Raw genomic sequence first — 23,355 nt, 5'->3', positions numbered from 1 at the left:
AGCCCAGTGCTCTATTCACTGTACCACCTACCTGTCCTAATAAAATCATAGATCCAGACAAAAAAAAATTAAAATTTTCTATTTTGTCTTTCAGGGATATCTTTTTTCCCCTTGTTTCAACTCATTCTATTTTTTTTTTACAGGCAAGGGAACTGAGACCCAGAAAGGTGACTTGTCCAAATAATAACTAATATTAACACAGTGCTTACTATATGCCAAGCACTGTGCCTTTAAAGGACTTCACAATTATTATCTTATTTGATACTCATGACAACCGTGAGTAGTAGGTGCTATTTATCCCTATTTTACAGATGAAGAAACTGAGGCAAACAGAGGTTAAGTGACTTGCCCAGAGTCATACAACTACTAATTATCAGAGACAGAATTTGGACTCAGATCTTCCTGACTCCAGGTCAAGCACTCTATCCACTGCACTGCCCAGACCTGTTCCCAAAAGTCAAATAAATAGTAAATGGAAGAACTGTGATTTGAACACATGGTCTCAGACTCCAAATCACAAGTGTGTCTAGCTGCATCCCTGGAATCCTTTTTCTGTCTTCATGTTTCTTGCCAGAGCACAGGTCAGTAACGAGTGATCCTGAGAAACAGACATTCCCAGCTTTGGTGGCTGATTACCCTGTGGGCTTGAGAGTTCCTTAGTTCTGACCGCAGTGGGAGATGGTTCTTGTCCTGGCACATTTCTTGGAGGAGAAATTGAGCAACCGTTAACTGGGTTATCTGGAAATGTGAAGGACTAAGGAACCAGGCCATGGCTTGCTAGAAATCTGGACCTTGTGAGGTACTTGGGCAGTGCACATCTGAGGGTAATGCTAATACCTGTTTAGTGGGTCCCACAAAAAGCTTTTGGGGACAGCTAGGTGGCACAGTGGGTTGAATGCTGGGCCTGAAGATTCATCTTCCTGAATTCAAATCTGGCCTCAGACACTTACTGTGTAACCCTGAGCAAGTCACTTAACCCTGTTTGCCTCAGTTTCCTCATCTATAAAATGAGTTGTAAAAGGAAGTGGCAAACCACTCCAATATCTTTGCCAAGAAAACTCCAAGTGGGGTTCAAAAAAATCAGAAATGACTGAACAACAACGGGCATTTACTTCCCAAGAAGATGATAATGAGTGTGGTGGGGTATTATTTTAGATGTTTATTTATTAATGCACATTTTTAGTTCTTTTGTGTCAAACATTATTTTTTATAAGAAGAAATAAAAAATAAATTTTTGCCTTATATCCGTATTATATGATTATATGATTACCTATTCTAGAAAGGATCCTTTACCTCCATTTTGGGGAGACACTAGAAATGGATCATAAATAAAACTAATTTTTAGAGATTTTTCTGTTGCTATTCTAGGATTGAGACAATATGAGAGAGACAGAGAGAAACACAGAGAGACACAGAAAGTCAGATGGGGGGGAGAGATTGCATAATGTAGCATAATCCTTGGGTCTGTACTGCTACTAGAATGAAGTCACTTAGCCTTTCTGGGTTTCAGTCTCTTTATCTACACACTAAAGGGATTGAACTAAAATTTTTCTAGGGTTCATTGTAAAGCTTTTTTTTCATGTTGTTGATATTTGATTTATTAATACTCCCATAGGAGATTTCTATCAACTGATGTAAAATGAAATAAAACAGAATGAGAACAATCTACATTTACTATAAAATATAAATGAAAAGAACACTAATAAGAATCTGAACCCTGAGGAATTAAAAAAAATGAACAAACAATAGTAGACCCAGAGAAAAGATACTGAAACCTGTCCTTGCCTCTCAGCAAAGAAACAGATAGCTGCAAGGGCAGAATGTTCCATATGTGGTCAGACGTGGTAACTGTGTTGGTTGTTTTTGCTTGACTGTTTTTCTTTGTTACAGAGAAGGGTTCAATTTAAAGGGAGTGGGCAGGGAGATATTTCTAAAAATTACTACAATATAAAAACCAAAAAGCATCAACAGAACTTACTTTAAACAAACACATTCCCATAGAATTGGCAGTCCATATTCAAGTCATTTGCAACATAAAATTATATTAAATTTTCCACTTACTGCTTATGTGACCTCAGACAAAGCACAAGATATATTTGAGCCACATTTTCTTGATCTGTGACATTAAGGGATGGACTAGCTCATAAGTTCATTGCTTTTAAGTTTAAAAGGACATTAAAAGTTATCTGGTCTGACCTGATCATTAACATTTTTTTCAACTCTAAAATTCCATAATTCTGTATTTTAATTTTTGTGTTCTGTTCATCAAATATTTATTAAGCTACTATGATATACAGGGTGCTTGGTGCTGAGGAGACAAAGATAACTAAAACAGAGATCAACTTTCAAGATGCTTAAAACTGAATGTGGAGGGGTGGGGAAGAGAGACATACATAAATAATTATGATACAAGGTAGAATGTGATGAGGACAAAGGATATCTAATATTAGGAGTCATTGCTGGGTCCAGGGGGCTCGGGCACTGTATCCATTCCTTTTCCACCTAGGAAGGATCCATCTGTGATCCATCCACTTAATTCATATTGGGTTTAGTCCTGTGAGAGCCTGACTTCTAATGAGAGGAATTGGGCTCTCTTTTCTCACACTCTTTGACCTATTACACACTCACCAGGGACAAATTGCTTAAGGATTAGGGTTTGGTTTATGTCTAGAATCTCCTCAAAGAGGAGAGTAGAAAGGTATTCAATGTATAATATGAATCAGGTATGGGACAGGTATTTATTTCTAATACATGAAAGAAATAGTGAACACAAATCATAAATACCTATTAATAGAAAGACTGAGAACAGAATTTAGTAATTTCACTTATACCTATTCTAATCCCAGGAAATTGATACTTAAAATTTATTAGAATATAAAGCTTTGGGATTGGGACTACTGAATAGGTATTGCTACATTTTACCACAACTCTGAACTCTCCCTTCATAGTACATGTCTCCTGACCAACTTGGGCTTCTCCTTTTGACAGTGTCCATATTCTCCAATGAAAAACTTCCCTTTCAAGCAGTCAGCTTCATCCAATTGTCCCAGATCCTCTGAAATTTTAGAATTTACAAGACTGATTCTAAGCCTGGACATATCCATGTCAAGATCGAGATGGTGACTTCAAAGAAGATTTATTTGAACTGATGCAGTGTGAAGGAAGTAGACATGGGAAAAGAATACATACTGTGAAAATAATGTTAATGAAAAGAACGAAAAATGAAACCAAAAACTATGTGATTATAATAACTAAACTTGACCCTGGAAGAGTTAAGAAATTGTACCTTTTTCCTTTCTTTACAGATTTGAAGTATGGAATATTAAATTAAATGATGTATTAATTTCTTTTGCTGAATTGTTTTTTTTAACTAGTCTTTTTTAGTCATCTTCTCAACCTGTTTGCTTCATTTAATCCTTAACCACCATTTCTTCCTGAATCTTCTTTCCTCCTGAGATTTTTCTCCTCTTTGGACTTTCATTACACTACTTTTTCCTGGTTCTCCTCTTACATGTCAAAACACTCTTATTGCACCCCTAATAGTGTTTCCCAAAGTTCTGTCCTAGGCTATATACATATATCCTATGTATACACACACATGAACACACACTTTTTTCTCTTGGTGACCTCTTTAACTGCCATGAGTATAGTTATCATCTCTATGTCAACAACTCACAGATCTATATAACCAGCCACAATCTCTCCCTTGAGCTTTAATACCACATCACCACTGCTTATTAGAAATTCAAACTGTATGTCCAAGAGGCATTTCAAATTCAACACGTCAAACACCCTTCCCAGTCATCAACATCTCCACAGAATTTACCTTACCTGCATGCAGCCATTCCATTAAGCTCCAGGTACACTCTCTGGCCATTGGCCACCTACAATTACACTGTAGGGAGCTCCATAGAGGTGGTGATGGTCGGTGGGAGACGGTTGTTTTATTTCCTCCATGTGCTCATCTTTCCCCATCTAACCATTACCTAGCCACACGCAGCTCCCAGGTACACTGGGACAACTTCATTCAAGGTTAAAGTTCTGTAGACAATAATAACCTACCTGAACTTATTCCTCAGTCATTCATACTTCTATTTCATCATACCCACCCCATCAGAGTGATTCTGAAACCCCAGTTACCATTGTTAAAACTTCATTTTCTATCCCCCATTGACCATTCCCTTATTCCTATCCCCCTCAATCCAACTACCCCAACACCCCACTCTAAAGCTACCCTTCCACCATGCTCTCTAGAATGCCTGCTCTATATGTAGCAAATTAGCTTTTATCTTAAATCTTTTCCTTTATTGTTTTCTCCACTTTCTTGAACTCATTGAGATCTGACTCCCTCTTGATGAGACAGCTTCCTTGACTACCCTTTCCAGTTCTGGTTGCACTTTCACTCATACCCTCAACTCACTGATTTTGCTGTGGGTGGGGAGGTAACTCCCCATTGCCACTTCCAGTCTCTCCCTCTACCTCTCTGTAACCTCTTTTCCTTTGAGGTTCATTCAATCCATATTTCTAACCCAATCAAGATTCTGGTGGCTACTGTCTAGTAACCTCCAAGACATTGTCCTTTCTTCCTTATCAAGTGTAATGCCTGACACACAGTCTTTCCTCCTCAACTCTTGCCTTCATACTCAGGGACTTTAACATCCACACTAATTTTCCTCTAACTTCTACTTCATCAACTTACTCATTTCTAATGACCTACTTGTCTACCACACCACAGCTGTACAAAAGGATGGTCATACCTTTGATCTTGCTAACCCACAATCACTCCACATTCATAAACTTTGAAATTCCTTTATCAGATGGTAATCTGTTGTCATCTCACCTCTTCCTCTTCCTTGTAACTAGTTCCAAACCCTGTCCAAAACTGAACTCATTATCTTTCCCCCAAAACTCTCCACTCTTCTCTGCTTCTCTTATACAGGAGGGTATCACAATCCTCCCAATCACCCAGGCTAACAACTTAGGGGTTATCCTGATTCTTCTTTCTCTATTAACCACCATATCCAATCCGTTGTCTTTTGTACCTTTACAATAACTCTCAAATATACCCCCTTCCTCTGGTATTTCCACTTTCTTGGTATAGGGGTGTTACCTTTCCCCTAAGATTGCTGTAATACAGTGGTATCAAACTCACATAGAAACAGGATCCACTAAATTGTACCCAAGGATCCCTGCCTCATGTTGACTTAGAAAACCACATTGTCTATATTCTAAATCTATTTTTCTTTATTTTGTTAAATATTTCCCAATTACATTTTAATACTGTTCAGGTTGCACTTGGGAGTGTTGTAGGCACAGGAGGGTCATGTGTTTGATGACTCAACTCTACCTGGGTCTCCCTGCTTCTCTAGTCCATCTGCCACACTTTGACCAAAGTGATCATTTATAATCATGTCACTCCCCTACTCGATAAATTTCACGGGCTATTGCTTTTCACAACCTTACTGCAACCTATGTTCTTGGTTTTGGTGTGTTATTGTCCTTACTCTGTGATCCAGCCAAACTGGCCTTCTCTCTGTCCTTCATGCCCCAAATTCCATCTCTCCTCTCTCTCTCTTTGTACCAGTTGTTCCCTATGCCTGGAATGCATCGCCTTCTTCCTGCTACCTCACAAATTCCATTCTTTCTTCAAGGCACAGCTCAAGCATTGCTTTCTTCATGAAACCTTTCCCAATCCCTGCCTACCAGTTGCTAGTGCTCTACTTCCCATACTACCTCACAGTTAACAACTTTGATTTATTCTCTTTATATTTACACTGTATATACTTAAATATGTACTCATCTCCCCTAACAGAAATTAAAATCCTTGGACTAGAGAGTATTTCATCCACTGTATTTGTAAGCCCAGTGGCTAGTACAGTGCCTGAAGCATAGTAGGCACTTAGTCAATACTCTGATTCTTTGATTGCAGGTTTCAAGGACTAATAACAGTTAAATGCCTGATGTTGGGGAAATTCTCATTTTCACAGAATCAAAGAAGTTATCTAGAGAGAACAACTAGGTTTTGACTTTAACAGAGAGACAGGAAAGACAGGAAAGGACCTTGCTTCTCAAGAGCCCTTGAAATCACATCAAGGAAGTGTCCCATATGCCACCTAGGTATATCCAACTGTGCCAGACTTCATTGGCTTCTTGGAGTTTTTTCTAAAGAGACTGATTATTCTGCAGGGCCTCAGGGACCCTCCCAGGCTTACACTGGCTGTCATTTCAACTTCACCTCTCCAATCCCAGATCTCCGGCATCTTAATCCTGTTAGACCCTTTCAACATGTTTAAGGAGTAAAAATATGCAAAGCAGTGGGGATATGAGCCTCGGGAGCACTAGATAACAAAGCACTAATTGCCCCTAGAATGAACAGAGATGCAGCAGATAATTAATTCCAGGGAATGACTTCATGTCAGCTAAATATAGTAGAACAGTTGGTGCCTGGTGGCTTGTGTGCCATCAAGCACAGTCCAGGAGGGTTCATGATGTAATTATCCATTCCTCTTGAGCTAGAACAGCAGAGCAAAGCAGAGGAGGTGGGGGAGGATTTTTCTGTGCCACCCAATAGTCTAGCAGCAGCACCCACACAGGGTGCAAGGCAAAAGTTTTCATCCAATAGAAGAATAAAGTTAACAATGTGTTCATCTCATGGCTAGTTTAGAAAAAGAGCAATCCCTTATTTTGCTGCAGGGTTTTTTTTAAACAAAATTAATAAAAGTGTGCAACTGCGTGATGATTTTTTAAATTCAGTTTGAGTGTGCTTAAAGACTTATCAAATTTGAAAGTCAAAATAATCTAAGTAGGGGCAGCTAGGTGGCACAGTGAATAAAGTACCAGCCCTGGAGTCAGGATGACCTGAGTTCAAATCTAGCCTCAGACACCTAACACTTACTAGCTGTGTGACCTTGGGCAAGTCACTTAACCCCAATTGCTCTGCCTTCCCCCCCTCCAAAAAAAAGCAACAACAAAAAAAGATAATCCAAGGGAAATTTTGGTGACTGGTCAGGAATGGAGAAGGCCCAGAAATGTGTGGGGGTTGGAGGTGAGGGTCCTTTAGAGTCTCAACTCTTAGTGACATTGAGCAAATTATTTGAGTTCTCTGGGTCTTGTTTTTTCTGTGAAATGAGTGGATTTGATGATGACCTCTAAGGTCAGTTTCTGTCCTCAGTTCTGTGATCTAATGAGGAGGAAAGAGCAAATAAGGACCCAGTTTTATTGTCTTTACTTTGGCAAGCCTTTCATTGTTGTTTAATAGGCCTTTCCTGGTTCCTCCCAGATACTAGTCCCTTTTCCTCAGAGATTTCTTTCCATGTACTCTGTACATATCAAAGAGGCACCTAGTTATTTATATGTGGCCTCTTCCAGGAATTTACTGGAGCCAGCTCATACCAGTTCCTGAGAGTGGGTAGTTAGATTTTGGGAATAAGCATCTATACCTCAGAAATCAGCAAATGCAATAGTTCAGGGCTCAAATGATTGCTTTGTTGATTGGCCCAGACTTCAAAAAATGATGGAAAAAATAATAATGTGCATTAAATTTAAAAATGTGCTGTGTATGTGCGCCCTCCCCCATCCATCCCCTAGTCAGTTGTTAAACATTTACTGGTACTACTTCTCCCTGTCAGAATGTGAGGTTCCTTGAGGGCAGGGACTGTGTTTTTGCCTTTCTGTGGATCCCCAGTGCTTAAGATAGTGCCTGGCATTTAGAAAGCACTTTCTAAGTGCTTATTAACTGCCTGACCAAGTAACTTTATAATTTTTTGCTTTCAAGTGACAATATACCTCTTTTCTTTTCTTTCCTTCCCTCCTTCTCCTTTTTCTCTTTCTGGGTTTCTCTCTCTTTTCTCTCCTCTCCTCTCCTCTCCTCTCCTCTCCTCTCCTCTCCTCTTCTCTTCTCTTCTCTCTCCCCTGTCTGTCTGTCTCTGTTTCTGTCTTTCTGTCTCTCTCTCTCCCTGTCTGTCTCTCTCTGTCTGTCTCTCCCTTTGTATCTGTCTCTGTCTCTCTCTCCCTGTCTGTCTGTCTGTCTCTCTCTCTCCCTGTCTGTCTATCTCTGTCTCTCTCTCCCTGTCTGTTCTGTCTCTCTCTCTCTCCCTGTCTGTCTGTCTGTCTCTCTCTCTCCCTGTCTATCTCTGTCTCTCTCTCCCTGTCTGTCTCTGTCTCTCTCTCTCCCTGTCTGTCTGTCTGTCTCTCTCTTTCTCTTCTTTGTCTCCATTTCTCTCTCTCATAGACAGATCTTACTGTCCTATTTCTCCTTCAGGAGAAAACCTAGTTGAAGACAAATAGATGACTTCTTGATACAGAAACCCCTTCTCTAAATGAAATGTCTCTTTCTCTCTCCTTCTCTCCACCCTTGCCTCTTCTTCCTGCGCCTTCCTCCCACTCAGAGGAAGAATGCTAATGAAACCACCAAGGAAGGCGGAATCACCACTGTGATATGGAGATGCCTGCTCAGATCAACTGGAAGGAAGCCTGTGTAGTTCCTTCAACTGCATCAGCATTTCTTGAATACCTACTGTGTACAATGCTTCCACTGGAAGGCTAGGAGGATAATTTGAGGGTTCTTAGATAGGACAGACTGACATTGCAAACAACCCTGAATCCCAATAGACTCAAGAGGTTTTCACTTGAACCAGTGAGATGACTCACCAAGGGAGGAGCTGCTGATCTATATATAAACCCAAGTAAGCAAGCTTCACAGGAATTCAGAATCAAGCCCAGAGTGAGGTCATAGAGAGGGAGCAGCAACAGAGCACCCAGCTTGGAGGAAAATGAAAAGACCTCAGTCTGTGAGGGGATTCTCACGCCACTCACAATCACCACTTCTTAGGGTGCATTTGCACAGCTGTTTGCACAGCTGGCAAACCACAATGTTCTTCTATGAGACTGGTACATTGAGCCCTAGAACTGTCCCACAGCACTTTGCACCCTTATGATTTCTAGGGTTGGCCCCATGAAACTGATCTAATATCCCTGGGCTATTCTCTAATGAACTTCCAGGGGGAAGATGAGCTTTACAATTCATTTATTCTTTGGCATCATTCCACCCCAATATTGCCCTTATAGAAGAGAAGATTGATGGCTCAATCTTCCAATAATCTCAGGGTTATTGGATAGATGTAGATCTAAAGACATTCATACAGACACATATATACACATATAGAATATACACACATAAATGTAATCATTGTACAAATATACTATATGGAGATATGTGCTTATAAAAGTCATGCATGCTGGCTGCGTCACCTTGGACAAATCATCTAACCTCTCAGGTTATTCTCTAAGTCACTAAGTCCTGTAAGTTGACTGGAAAAGGTGATTCTTCATCCTGAGGAACATCCCAGCAGGGATGAAATTACAGGCTCAATGTGTATGTATATATACCACACATATATGAACACAATACATATCTATATGTTTGTGGTTGTATATGCATGCCATGCAATACAAACATGCATGTGTGTATTCATATGTGTGCCTGTAGGTATGCATATGCACGTGACATATGTGTACATATGTATATACATATATATGCATGTGACTGTTAGCTATTATCATTTACATCACTATTTTTGTCTCTAAGATAAGATCCCTTTCAGTTAAAAATCCTAAAACTCCATGAAACATAAACATTCACGTGCATACATGTGATAAATGTACACACACATACAGATACACATATACATATGTGCAGGGCAGTTAGGTGGTACAATGATTATTAGAGTACTGGACATCAAGTCAGGAAGACCTAAGTTCAAATCAGACCTCATATATTTACTAGCTGAGTGACTCTGGGCATGTCATTTGACCTCTCTGTCTATTCCAGTTTCCACATCTGTAAAATGGGGATAATCTCCCAGGGTTGTTGTGAGGATAAATGTGATATTTGTAAAGTGCTTTGTAAACTTTAAAATGCTATATAAATGCTAGCTATTATTATATACACATACACACAAATATACACAAACATATAAATCCCCAATTTCCTTCAAGACTCAGTTCAAAGGCCACTGTCTACGTGAAATCTTTTATGTAATTGTTGGTGCACTCTCTCCCACAATTACTTAATATTTGTCTTATATGCAGTACATATAGACTTCTCTTTGTTTCTGATATTAGACCTGCTGTGTGTATGTCCCTCACAGACACTCCCCCACAGTTCCATTGTCTCATTACTCCCCTCTGCTTTGTTGTTGTTTTGTCAATTAGTCATGTCAGACTCTTTGTGACCCCATTTGGAGTTTTCTTGGCAAAGATACTGGAGTGGTTTGTCATTTTCTTCTCTGGTTCATTTTACAGATGAGGAAACTGAGGCAAACAGAATTAAGTGACTTGCCCAGAATCACGAAGCTAGTAAGTCTCCAAGGCAGGATTTGAACCCAGGTCCTCTTGACTCCAGGGCTGGTGCTCTATCCACTGCATCACCTCGCTACCCCTCCTTTCTGCTTGGGTCCCATTAAAATCATAGTTTTAACATTCTTTGCCTTTCAAACTCAGTTTTTCAAAATTAATTTTATCACTGTATTTTATTTTTATATTACCTACTTTTCCCATTATACCTCTTCATTTCTCTCTCAGAGAGCCATCAATTATAGGAAGAAAAAAATAGTTCAACAAAACCAATCGACATATCAATAGTCTGCCATTTATATATGAAGTGTTTCACACTCATTTCCCCCACCTTTGCAAAGAAGCAGTTTTGCACTTTTCATTTTGATATACCAACTGCCTTATATATACATGGTTCCTCTTGCATAGCAGTCACTTAATAAATATTTGATTGAATTTGAATTATCAGAACTGATCAGGTACAGATGACAGTGACTCATTCTGATTAGCATTTCTTTCATTTTATGTATTTCTAGTCTCTTCACACCCAACCATAAGACTCTTCACTCTTTATTGAAAACTAGAAAGATTTTATAAATGGTTCACAATCTTGGAATCATACTCAACTTCTAACTTTCCCTCATTCCATATATCTGATCAGTTTCCAAATCTTGTCTACTCTACCTTCAGGACATCTCTCCTATTTGTCTCATTGGTCCATTCACATGCTCAGCACCCTTCTTTAGGCCCTCATCATCATTTGCAAGGACTACTGCAATAATTACCTTCCATCTTCAAGTCTTTTCATTCTCTAGTCCATTCTCCATGTAGCTGCTAAAGTGAGTTCTTTTAAAACACAGGAATAATAAATTCATTCTCCCTTTCAGTAAACTCCAATGTCTTCCTTGTACTCCTAGCATCAAATATGAGCTCCTCTGTTTGGCATATAAAGTCCTTCCAACCTACCTTTTTAGTCTTACTATGTATTAAATCTTTTCAGGCATTTTATGGTCTAATCCAGGGGTGGGGAGACCACAGGTTCCCCACCCCTAGAATCAAATTGGTTTATTGCTATTCCATTCCCACAATAATCTATCTTTCTCTTCCATACCTTTTCATAGAGTAAAATGGGGTTTCTCCTCCTGAATATACCCAAACACAGTTTCAGATTTGTCTAACTGGGCTGTCTGAACCTAGTTCATTACTCCATTCTTCCAATTCCTACTTTACTCTCAAGTTGCCTGATTGACTGGCTTCTAGTTTTTCACTTAATAGTATTAGGGCAACCTGAAACAGAAGGGAGCACCTTGTTTTCCAATACACTCCCTCAATATTCCAGATGTGCCCATCCAAAATAAGAGTGAAAAGTATACCTAGTTCTAACCTTGAAGAGCTGAGAGATAAATACCCTCCAGCACCTCAGGTTCTTGGTACCTTTTGATTTATTTAGCTTTCCCATTTACTCTTTCCTCCAAAGTAAAGCCCACACTTCTCCACATCCATTCACGCCAATGCTTTGCTTCCTTTCCTTACAACTATTAACACCAGAAACAGTATTGCTCCATCATCAATTATTTCACTGTGAAACCTACTGCCAATTCTTCTCCCTCAAACCTTCCTTTTGAACTATACAGATTGAAGCTCTGTGAAGGTTATGTTTCTTTTGTCTTAGATGACTATATATTTATTATGCAGGGGTTAAAACCCATCTGCAGAAATCTCATTGTATCATAGGCAACAGAGCTGGAAGCAACCTTAGCAATCACCTGCTCTTCTTTAGTTAAGTCATACATCCTCCAAATGGACATTTCAGTCCTGTTCTTGTGAATAGAACCACTTAAGGCAAATAAAACCTATCAGGACTACTAGCCCTAATTTAAGATGAAAAAGAAATAAATAAGCAAACACACCCCTGGGCAAGTGAAAGATTTGCCCAAGAGGACCCTTTTAATTGTCTCCAAGTCCAAAGATTCAATGATTCTATGACCTTAGCAACAAATAAATTGGGTGTCCTCTAAGTGCAAAAGCATCCTGCTAACTGGATGAAATAAAGATGAGTCCAACTGTCAGCAAAGGGAGTGAGAAATCCCTGCCAGGAGACCATTTAGATAACGAGAAGTCTAATTTAATTTTTCCTCACCAAGAGACTTACAATGAAATGCAAATAAGAAAACCAACTTCAAAATAAGAATGATTCCTTAGGACAAACAAGTCATCTTCAAAGTTCACAAAAGAGACCCCTTTGCTCAAAGCTCTTGTAATTCCTTAATAAATGCTTATTCCTGGGAGTTTGAAACTGCTTCCAGAGTCATTGATCAGTTGGTCTATCAAGAAGCATTTATTAAAGTCTTCATATGTGTGCAGCCCTGTACTAAGTGCTGGGGTATACAAAGAAAGGCAAAAACAAGATAACAGGTAAGAAATGAAGTTGTTGTTTGTCCCTAGTTTTTTAAAAGGATCAGTGACATTACATGTTAGAGCTTGACTCCTGTGTGAAATGGATTTAAGTGAGGTAGAGTAGCCCAATATCATCAACCTCTCTCTTCCTGATCAGTGGCAAGATAAAAGTCTGGATGACTGGCAATGGCCCAGGATGCAGTAGATGACCTCGGTGTCTTTGATGTCTGACCAAACTCCAAAGTCCTCCACAGTACCTGCTCCAGTCACCTTCATGGCTATTGGAACAAATTGTTCTCATCCACTGGTACCACCAGGGGAAGTTTTTACATGGCTTGGGGTAGACACTTCTATAACTCACCAACAGATTTGAGGCCTGGTTTTGATTACCTTCAACCCGGTTTAGTCCATCTGCTGAGAAGGTTTACCAGGGTGTGGCCATTGCACATGGTACACCTTCTCTGGAGTCACAGGGAAGAGTTAAGTGTCAAGTAAACACCAAAAGTGGATGAGTGGCCCTCACACTAGAGGTACTAGTCTCCCTAGAATACCACCCACCCAAAATGAGATATATATATAAGATATACACATTAAACTTCTTTAGCATTAATTATCCTTAATTCCGTTTATAAGGGCACTCCCCTTAGTGGAGCAGGTAAGGAAAGGAAGAAGACTTATTTTTCTTATATTTAACATAAGCTGCTTGACTCAAGTTCTATTGTGAGTCAAGGAAAGCTCTGAGAACCCCCTTGAGCTCTCCTTCAATCTTCCCACTGGATGCGGCATTTGCCTGAGGCCATAAGCCTTTCCTTATTACTAGACCCAAATCTCTGTTACTAGCCTAGCCCTCCCTTGTCCAGCTACTTCCCACCCTAGATCCTCACAAAATATCTATCCCCAAATCTGTTACCCTTAAACTAGCCTAGCCCTCAATTGTCTGTCATCTCCAAGTAGCCTCCAGCTATTTCCCACCCTTAATCTCATTACTGGAGTCTGACCTCATTTGACTCCTCCTGAAGACCCTCCCTAAACTCCTCCTCTAGACCACCCTAGGACCCTCCCATAATCTTTCTGTATATAAACTCTTCCATGAGAGTTGAGAATTGTCTAGCACTCTTTTGGATTATTATTCTGGCCTGCTTGTCCAGTACAAGTGTTTTGTATTGTACGCTCCTTAAGAGTCTACCCATTATGGCAAACCTTTAATAAACTTTGCTTTTCTTTGACTGAGAGAAGACTTGAGTAGAATTCACTTGGCAGAACTCACTGTGTTGGTATTTTGGGGTCTTATTCACCCCTAAACCTTAAACCTCACCATTTTATGGTTCCTTGACTTAAACAAAAGGATTAAGAATTAGGGGACAGACTGAATCAACATGAAGGCATGATTATTTTTTCAGACCCTCTTTGTGCTCCCCCCCCAAAAAAAAAAGCCCATTGTCTCTCTTTGGTGAAGATACCATCATGGCAGCCCCACAGAGTTGGCAGTCCCTGCCTCTCCTTTTGACTCACCACTGCTCACTCTCACGAAGGAATAAGTTGGTCAGGAAGCCGCTCCACTGCCAAAGCATTCAAAGACACCCACAAGACACTTGTGGAGGCCCAAGTGGCCATTCCAGAGTCAAATCACACTCACCAGCTGAAATGTGAAATCACTCAAGGAAGTGTGTGCTGACCTAATTAGAGGAGCCAAAGAAAAGAACTTGAAAGTGAAGGGTCCTGTTCAAATGTCCACTAAGACACTTCAAATCACAACTAGAAAAACTTGCAGGGAAGGTTTAAAGACTTGGGATCGATTCCAGATGAGAATCCACAAAGGCCTTATTAATTTGCACAGTCCTTCTGAAAATGTGAAACATATCATTTCTATCAGCATTGAACCAGGTGCAGATGTTGAAGTTACCATTGCAGATGTCTAATCAATCACCTCTTAATAAACTGATTGCAACTATTGAAAAAAAAAAAAAGCCCTTAGTCTACAGCAGCTGGGAAGAAGTTGGTTCTTTTCCATTCACCACAGAACCTAAGACAAGTTCAATCAGGCACTTGCTGAAATTTTAATTAATAGTCTCTGGTTGATATGGTTAATATATTAAGTTTATATATAATATATGGTTAATATAAATCTGGTTAATATATTAAGATTAATCAATGTAAATCAACTAACTTGAGCTAGCTGGGTGGGCTTGGTAAGTAACTTGACCTCTCTGGGCTTCATTTCTTTCATTTGCCAATGAAGAGGCTTAAATGTTCCCTATTTTCCCCTCCAGCTCTAAAATTCTATGATTAAGAGTAATATGAAATTATCTCTAAAGGGCATACAATTTTAAAATTCTATTAAATGTGGTGTAGCTAAAAATATGCTAAATTTGGAATCAGAGAACCTAGATTTAAATCCTAGCTTTACCATTGACTAGCTATGAGGCCAAATCTGTCCTCAGACACTTATTATCTGTGTGACCCTGGGCAAGGCACTTAACCCTGTTTGTCTCAGTTTCCTCATTTGTAAGATGAGCTGGAGAAGGAAATGGCAAACCACTCTAGTATCTTTGCCAATAAAGCTCCAAATGGGGGCATGTAGAGGTAGACACTACTGAATGACTAAACAACAATAATAACAAGCTATGTGACATTAGGGAAGTCACTTCTCCATTGTGACATTAAGAAAGTCACTTCTCTGGGCCTAAGGACTTCATATAAAACATGAGGGCTGAACTAGAGGATCTTTATAATCTCTTCCAGTTTTAAATTTATGGTACTAAGTATTTCTATTATAACATCCCTGTTCTAGGCAGGTTGAGTAGTTCCCAGAAGGATAATCCTTAACTGCAGGGAGACATGTGACTCCTGATTGGCTGAGAAACGTCTGAGTCCAGAATGCTGCAGTTGGCATGACATATTTAAGGAAACATTTCTAAAGAGAGAGTCAGAGAGGCAGTTTGAGAGAAATAGGACAAGAGAAGAGGCTTGAACTTTTGAATGACTAGTGGCTGTCTCCAAATGTCCTTTTTTTTCTATTGCCTGAACCCCCAGAGGCAGCTAAGAATGGAATCTCTGGTGAAATCAATCTTTCTTCTGTTGAGCTGAGATTTTATCTTGCTCCCCATTGGAAGAGTCCATTTATCTTGTGTATTCTATTTTCTGCCCTAATCTGTATGCTTTTCTCATTTCTGTTTTACAGTTTGTTTAGATAAATAAATTTGATCCCTATTCATGATTTTCTTTTGTGTAAACAAGACTGTGTTAGGGAAGAGCTAAACCTGCTGTGAGCAAGCTGTTTCCCTCCTGGTCTACAGTGGGATTTCTTTCTAGCAGAGAAATCACTGAATTGGCTTTTATCCTGAACCTTCAAAACAGTATTGTACCCCTGGACTGCAAATGTCTGATATGTAGTAGGATATAATTCTAGACCAATATTCCTTTTGAAGACAGAGGAATGAAGAAATGATCTCCCAGTCATGACTATCCTCCTATTCTCGACAAAGGAAATTATACTTTCTCTTAGAGACTTGGAGTGAAGTATTCCAGATCTTATAAATCCATGCAATGCAGGTGATTTGGGTCCTGGGTTAAGCAATTATAATCTATATATGTTGGTGCTATTATAGGATGTAAGCTCCTTGAGGGCAAGACCCATGCCATCTTTGTCTTTTGATCCCTAGAGTGTAGAACAGTGCTGTGCCCAAGGGAAACCTTTAGTAAATGCTTACTGAATTGATTTTATCAAAGATACAGCCCTGTGAAGGGTGCCATGTAGTGTTATAAGAAGAATAACAGGGGGCGGCCAGGTAGCACAGTGAGTAAGAGCATCGGTCCCAGAGTTGGGATGACCTGGGATCAAATCCAGGCTCAGATACTTAGCACCCACCCAGAAACACCTGGCCGTGTAAACTTGAGCAAGTTAGTTAACCCCAATTGCTTAAAAAAAAAAGAAGAAAACACATGATTTCTGTCCTTAAGTTGCTTACTCATTCAACATTCACTAAATTAACATTTATTAAGTGATTTCTATGTGACAGGCATGGTGTTAAGAACTAGCGATAGGTGACAATAATTAAGTAGTCCCAGCTCACTTGGAGTTTACATTTTATTGGGAGGCTGTATAGTTGCAAAAATGAATACAGAATATATATAAATTAAAAACAAGTAATGCAGTTGAGACACTAGTAACCGAGAATCAGTTAAGATACTGTATATGGAAATAATAATAATAATAATAATGTGTTATTGTTATTTTATATATATCATATGTATGTGTATGTATCTATATAGCTTTATAAATCACACAGCATTTTAAGGTTTGCTGTCATGAGAGGGATTGTGAATCAATTAGGGAAATTTCAAAGTATTGCCTGTTGCAGTGAGGACCCAGATGAGATCATGGGACATAAATTTGAAGCAGATCCAACTACCACAGTTTTGTGATTTTCTCCACCTTCATTCAATAGGCCACATATAAGAGCTAAGGCAGTGGATGGTAGCAATATTCTTCTCAGTTTGCAGCTGGGGAAACTGAGTAAGTCCAGGTACAAGCCTTCAGAGAGGAATAAAGAGAGTAAAGGTGTTAAGACTGAGGCTTTCTAGGGGAAAGCCTCCTTCCAGGACTCAGCACAAGAGAAGACAGTATATACTCTCCAAATTAGTCTTCATTACTTAAAAAAACAAACAAACAGGTGCCATAACAAGTTTACACCTAACCTTATTAATTAGGTGTTTTGTAACAGGAAGCATTTCATTGCCAGTTTGCACTTTGGAATTTGATAAAAAAATAAAACTTTTTCCAAGTTAATTCTGACCCTTTTCCCATCCCTAGACCAATACACTTTGCAACAATAAACTTCTATGACTCCAGCCTTGGCTCCTGCGCTGAGGCTCCCCTCAAATGAAATAATATTTGTAATGTGCTTAGCACAGTGCCTATGCTGAGAAGGCTTACATAGTAGGTGCTTAAGGAATTCTTATTTCCTTCTCCTTTCCTCCTTGTCTTCAGGGCCTTGCTCTTAAGCCATCCTTCAGATGACCTCCAAACAAAATTCTAATGACAACTAGAACGTCTTGTTTGTATTTGCTGAGTCCCTTGAGTCACAAGGTGCTGATATGGAGTGGGGGCAATTCCTTGGCAAGAAGGGAGAGGGACACGATCACTTCTTCCTAGAGGTGGCTACCACCCCCATTCCCTTGTTTAGTCGTATCTGACTCTACATGATGCCATGAACAAAGTCCATGGGGTTTTCTTGACAAAGATACCCTTCTCCAGTATATCCCCATTTTTAAAGATGAGAGACTGAGTTAAATAGGGGTTAAGTGACTTGCTCAAGGTCACACAATAAAGAAAGCATCTGATGCCTGATTTGAACTCAGATCTTTCTGACTCCAGGCCCAGTGCTTTATCCACTGTACCACCTAACTGCCCCTTGGCATTCCTTACCTTCCAGAGGCACAGTCTCAACCATCCCTGGCAGCTAGTAATGATGGCTCCCCTCCTCTGGTGCTGCTTTCCTTCTCTCCTACTCTTTAGAGGTTGTAATGTAATAATACCATGGAAAGGCAACTTCCCAAGGTTCAAAATACCAGCATAGGTGCTCTCCATTTTATTCAGTGACCAACCAAGAACAGAGAAGATCAAAACATAACATCATTCAAAATACAGCATTTACTAAGAGTGATTAAATAATCTCCAAGTACTACCCCACCCCAGGACCTTCCAATCATTCAATCAGTTACAGTCTCTGTTCTAAATACTTCTCCACCCCTAGGCTGTACCTTCATTTGGTCCATCACAAAGCACAAAAAGGTCAAAAGTTCCCCACCCCTGGATCACAATTGAATCTACCCCAGAGTTACCTCAAGTTTAAGCACAGCACTTAATACCCAAATGGAGGTCTGAAATGGAAATTGGAAATTCCCCTTTAAATTTAGTAAGATCATTCAAATAAATAGGTTCAGTTCAACTCCAGGCCATGACCGCTCCATGACTCCTGAGTGTTCTTGGTTTAGCATTCCAGGAACTAGCCATTCCCAGGCCACGTCGACCTGGAGGGGTGGCTCCCCTCCTTGTTCAATGTGATGTTGTTAAAAAACACATACCAAGCCTCAGGAAGATGGGAATGTGACTGGGCCAGATGTGTACTGACCAAAGGGCGCATGCGCCAAAAAACTTCTTGGCCCCAGGCCCTCTTTGTTTAGAACAGTATAAGAGACCTGCATCCTGTAAGCCCGGTGAGCTTCACCCGTGGGGGACGCCTTGCCCGGGAAAATTCTTTTCACAATTCAAGTTGTTCAGGCTGTAACGGGGCTCCCAGCTATTGATTGACTTTGAAGGTTCCCTTGAATTCGTGATGTATTCTCTTCCTTCTACCAACTATCTTGATTGGTATTGTGTTATTGATTATCATTGGTATTGTGTTGTTGATCATCACTGATATTGTGTTGTTGTTGATCATTGGTATTGTGTTATTGATTATTCTTATATTCTTATTATTATATGCTTCCTATGCAAATCTAAGCTATCTGTGCCTTGCCTTTTCTAAATAAATTTCTATCTCATATTTTTTTTTTGGTGTCTCAGGACTTCTTAGCCAACAGCCAGGTTCCAGGACTTCTTCAACAGGATTGTCTTTCACCAGTGGACAAATCTGGCAAAACAACATCAAAACAGACAGACAAAGTACCAGCAAAACAGCCATGTCTCCTCAGTCCTTGGCAGCTCAGGGGGCAGGTCTCAAAAGTCCAGGGCGATTCAAAGTGGCCCCCAGCAATCCTTCTCAGTCTCTCTCTCTGCCTCCACATGGGTACTGCTTCCAAAAAGTTCTTCTGCCTCTCTCTTGTGTCTCTCCAAATCTATGTCACCAGCTCCTCCCAGTTCAGGACTTTCTTTTCACATCAACAAGTCCATCCCACAGGTGGGATTAACAAGCTCTGGGTTTTAACACAATCAGTTTGAAAAACCAAGCCAATACAGGGGAATCTTTAAATGCCATTACTATCACAGAGGTTGAGGGCCAGGACTCTCTAAGAGACGAGACACCAGACCCTTTCTGGCTCAACTGCACTCAACAACACAAGGGAGTGTTCCCCAGCTGACAATGAATTTGTCCCAAGCTCAGATTTGGTGAATAAAATCTTAACACAAGAACATAAACTATGAAAGAATGAAACAACAATGATATAATAAAAAATGGTGAGAATGATATTTTTTGTGTGTGAGTCCCACCCAAACTCCCCTGAAATCACAGATTGCTCTGAAGCCAAAATGGAGAACAGTGCCAATTCAACCAGTTAATGGATTCAGCTCACCCACAAAAGGACATAAGCAGGCCTCTTGGTCACTCTGCTCAATGACATAGCTAACAAGGGTTGAGGCCAGCACATTGATATACCCAGAATCAACAGGCTTAAACCTGCATATACTCATTCAAACATAGATAAACACACACAGAGGTATGAATACTCATAAGTAGATACACAAATAAATGTGGACAAAATGAGGACCATCAGAACACATAATGCAAAGCACTGACCTACAGTCAGTAAGGCCTGAGTTCAAATCCTGCCTCAGACACTTGACCCCAAGCAACTCACATAATCTCACAGGACCTCAGTTTCTTCATCAGTAAAATGAGGGGGGTTAGATTCAAGGCCCCTAAGGTCCTTTTCAACTTTAAATTTATGATCCTATTGCCTGCCCATCTTGTGAAATTGGAGCTCCTTTGCAGTGTAGAAAGTTGCCCCAACCCCCTGAAAAATAGCCAAGGCCTCTCTCTGTCTCCCCTGTCTTCTCCAGGGTGCTTCCCCCCTTCCTGGTTTCCCGGCACCATAGTTACATCTGGCAAAGGGGAATGCTAATAACAATGACAGTCACTGTTTCCACCTGTTTCCACTGTGTCTTGCCTCTTCTAAATGCCATTTTAGACTCTGTTGAACAGTGGAGGAAACACGCTGTGCAAGCTCATGTGAAAAAGGAGAAAGGAATGAGCAAGAGGATAGTTGGAGTGTGAAAAGGGGCGCAAAGCTAAGTGACTTCCCATTCCAATAGCCACACACGAGAAGTACATAATTGCTTTTAGCACAGTGGGATGGATGGAGATACAAAAGGTCAAATCAGGGATTCATCCCATAATATCTTTGCTAAGCAGCAGCTTCAGATGTGGCAAAAGCATATTCATGAATTGAGTAGCGGGAGTGTCAGACTGGCTTTTCAGATGGAGGCTGTGTGTTCTCTATTTGATGTGTGCCTGCCGCGGTGATTGGATTCATGGGGAGTGAGTGACTTCTCAATACTCAACAGACTTCTGACCATGAATTGGACCAAATAGAATACTTGGTGGGCAGCTGAGATAACCATGCTAAGTGAATTCTGTGTTCCTCCCTACCCACCCCTCCACATCTGATGTGAGGTGTGGAATAATGTTCAGATTACTAGTCTGACATTCAAGGTTTTCCACAATCTGTCCTCAACCTACCTTTCTCGTCTTGTCTCTTGCTATTTGCTGTAATGAATTTTTTGCTTCATTCCAATTCGGTCTGCTTACTGTCTTCTAAACACACTGTAAATATTCCCTCCTCTGCACCATGGTTCACATGTGCCTGCCTTCTCTTGGTAGAATAGGATGTAATGGGGGAAAACCCCCCACCAAACTTGGTGTTATAAGACACAGATTGGGATCCCTGCTCAGTTTCTTACTATCTGTGTGACCTTGGGCAAGTCACATCACTTCTCTGAGCTAGATTTTCCTCATCTGCAGAGTGCAGGGATTGGACAAAGTGATCTCTGAGGTCCTTTCCAGTTTTCAGTGATATGAACATACACAATGCCCTCCCATATCTTTTCTGTCTATTGAAAGTCTCCCATCCTTTAAGACATAGATTAAGCCCTACCTCCTTCATGAAGCCCTCCCTGACCTCTCCCAGACCATAATGACCTCTTCTTGCTTGCCTTTCCTTGGCATTACATTACATTATGCCATTACTATCACACCTCCTAGAGTACTTCCTGTCTGCACAACTCATTTGTCCCATATAGGGAACCTATATAGGAACATAGATATGGCAATTCCCTTTACCAAGACAGATTTATGCCTTTTCTGTAGCTAGGGGCATAGAGAGTTTAAGGGACTTGTCCAGGATAAAACATCCAATTTGTGTCACAAATGAGATTCAAACTCAGGTCTTCTTGATTCTGAGACTGGGTCTCTATCCGCTACACCATACTGAGGATGTTATATACCACATAAAATGTAAATCTCTTGAGCTTTTACTGTCCTAGGGTTCAGAGGAACTAAATTTGCTGGGAACTGAGAGACCTAGATTCCATTTCTCAATTATCTCTGATTCCCTGTGGTACTTGGATTTCAATTGTCTCTCTCCTTTGTTCCTCAGCTTCTTCTCCAATGGGTATAAACAATCAACAAGCATTTGTTAAGTGTCTACTATGTACCAGACCAGGCTTACTGTAATAATACCAGTAGGGTAATATAGCAGAAACAGTACTGAGCTGGAAATTAAATGATCTACTTCTTCCTAGTGTAATCTTGGGTAAATTGCTTTACCTCCAGGCCTTTTCTTTTTTATTTTTTTTTTTGCTGTGCACATAGTAGGCATTTAATGAATGTGGGTATTTTAACGCTAACAACTCTACTGCAAATAACTGAAGTAATGATATACACCAGTTGCCAATTTGTATTTTGAAATACCATAAAATGAAGGTTTAGCTGATCAGTCATCTAGATATCCGTGCATACACCAAACCGGTGGAAGGTTTTAAAGTTAAGTTCTCCTCTCTTCTCATGCTTCTCTTGCTTCTTGTATCTGAATGTCAAATTTTCTATTCAACTCTGGTTTTTTCATCAAGAATGCTTGAAAGTCCTCTATTCCACTGAATGACCATATTTTCCCCTGAAACATAATACTCAGTTTTGCTGGGTAGGTGATTCTTGGTTTTAATCCCAGCTCCTTTGCCTTCCAGAATATCATATTCCAAGCCCTTCAGTGCCTCAGTGTAGAAGCTGCCAGATCCTGGGTTATCCTGATTGTGTTTCCACAATATTCAAATTGTTTCTTCCTGGCTGCTTGTAATATTCTCTCCTTAATATGGGAATTCTGGAACCTGGCTATAATATTCCTAGGAGTTTTCTTTTTGGGATCTTTTTCAGGAGGTGATCGGTAGATACTTTCAACCTTTATTTTGCCCTCTGGTACTAAAACATCAGGGCAGTTTTCTTTGAGAACTTCCTGGAGGATGATTTCTAGGTTCTTACTTTGGTCATGGCTTTCAGGCAGTCCAATAATTTTTAAATTATCTCTCCTGGATCTATTTTCCAGGTCAGTGGTTTTTCCCATGAGATATTTCACATTGCCTTCTATTCTTTCATTTGTTTGGATCTGTTTAACAGCATCTTGATTTCTCATAAAGCCATTAGCTTCCATTTGCTCCAATCTAATTCTGAAGCAATGATTCTCCTCATTGAGTTTTTGAGATTCTTTTTCCATCTAGAAAATTTGGCTTTTTAAGGCACTTTTTCTCCTCATTGCCTTTTTGGGCCTCCTTTGCCATTTGAGTCAGTCTGTTTTTTAAGGTATTATTTTCCTCAGTCAGTCCAGGCCTTTTTTTCATGTGTAAAATAAAAG

The sequence above is a fragment of the Petaurus breviceps genome, unplaced genomic scaffold (assembly GCF_028583685.1).
Source record: "Petaurus breviceps papuanus isolate PSGF00001 unplaced genomic scaffold, PetGlider_PUasm1.0 90842, whole genome shotgun sequence".
Taxonomy (NCBI): domain Eukaryota; kingdom Metazoa; phylum Chordata; class Mammalia; order Diprotodontia; family Petauridae; genus Petaurus; species Petaurus breviceps.
Note: the sequence above shows the minus strand (reverse complement) of the source record.